A 1360-nucleotide genomic window follows, 5' to 3' on the forward strand; every position below is an offset into this window, starting at 1 on the left:
ACATAATAAAAAAACCTCCCCAACACCCCCCCACAAACCCACACCCAACAAACCCCCACAAGGCACAATAAAACAGACAGAAATAAATATCCTTCAAACAAAAAGCATCCTCTTTCTAAATTGCCAGGCCTTCAAAATAAACTCTGTTAGCTGAAACAACAAATACTTAAATGTCTATTCTCATCCGTTAAATAAAATACATCTGGATAAACATCAAGTACTTTAGTAAATAAATAATTTCTTAATGTCAAGTATAAGGGACAATAAAACAAAAATTGCACTTCACTCTCAGTTTCCTCCAAATCACACAAAGAACATCTTTGGTTCTTCCTCTGGAACTAAATGAAAACGTCCAGCTTCCAAAAGTCAAAGGCAAAGTGCCAGATCTGAACTGGGCGCACATGGACCGTCGTTTTTTTTGACAAGTTTCATGATACATATGGCTGAAGATCATCGGCATCCTTCAGTAAAATATAAGGATAAGCATCATTTTGGTTTATGTGAGATATCAACTGCCCACTTACGTTTATAAACTTCAAAATAAAACTGTTTAAGCTATTCAATATTATATCTTAATTTATTCCTAAAAATGTACTTTAAATCTGCCTTCCCAGTTTTCTTCTCCCTTGGTCTGGCCCAAGTATTTTATGAAATCCCAAAGAAAAATATGTTTTGTTAATCTATGGTCTGGCATATTGATAAATCTATTCCATAATGTGACCATGTCTGCGATAATATGGTCAGATTGTGAGACAATTCATGTCAACAAATACTTTATATTATTACAAAAATGTTTGAGCACAAGTAGCTTCTGGTTCATCATATAAATTTCTCACACAACAAAATGGCTCATTAGACATAACATGCAAAAGAGTCACCACCAGGGGTCCTCAGAACACTGATAGTAACAAGATTTAAACATTTTGAATTTTTAAGTTTAATACATAGCTACTCACTATAATTTATTTCAACATGTTTGTTTTAATCTTTAATCTGGCATTTTATTGATTTTGTAAAGTTTGGGATTAAGCATCAATAATAACAGAATAATAAAAAAAAAACTTTAAATGACACGATCATTAGTCTGTGCAAAATAAATAAATAAATAAATAAATAAATAAATAAATAAATAAATAAATAAACATATTGTCTTTATTCACCCAACCAAGACATTTTCTGCTTGGTTTTATCTAACATTATGCAGAAGTCATAAAAGTGGTGACTATAGATCAATACTTTATTGCCCATATATTCAAATTTCTCTAAGTGCCTCGTTTCTTCCTGTGAGGAGGAGTTAATGTAAAGCTCAGCTGTATTTATGCAGGTTCCTACAGAGAACAGAGACACTGAGGTTAACATG

The sequence above is a fragment of the Poecilia formosa genome, unplaced genomic scaffold (genome assembly GCF_000485575.1).
Source record: "Poecilia formosa unplaced genomic scaffold, Poecilia_formosa-5.1.2 Scaffold1531, whole genome shotgun sequence".
NCBI lineage: Eukaryota > Metazoa > Chordata > Actinopteri > Cyprinodontiformes > Poeciliidae > Poecilia > Poecilia formosa.